This window comes from Eimeria tenella, genomic scaffold, assembly GCF_000499545.2.
Source record: "Eimeria tenella Houghton genomic scaffold, Eth_scaff2527, whole genome shotgun sequence".
Classification (NCBI taxonomy): Eukaryota; Apicomplexa; class Conoidasida; order Eucoccidiorida; family Eimeriidae; genus Eimeria; species Eimeria tenella.
This window is the reverse complement of record NW_013542394.1, coordinates 1-214: the sequence shown is the minus strand read 5'-3', so window position 1 is coordinate 214 and position 214 is coordinate 1.

Here is a 214-nt window from a genome sequence, read left to right as displayed (position 1 = left end):
CCCTCCCCCCCGCCCCGCCCACTGAGCAGCAGCAGCAGCAACAGCAGCAGCAGCAGCAAAGGGGCACACCCTGAATTGGGGTTTTGCTGCTGCGGCGCGGCGAGGGGGCAGCAGCAGCAAATGCAGCAGCAGCAAGAAAAGCAGCAGCAGCAGCATCAGAAGCAACAGCGGCAGCATCAAAAGCAGCAGCAGCAACAGCATCAAAAACAGCAGC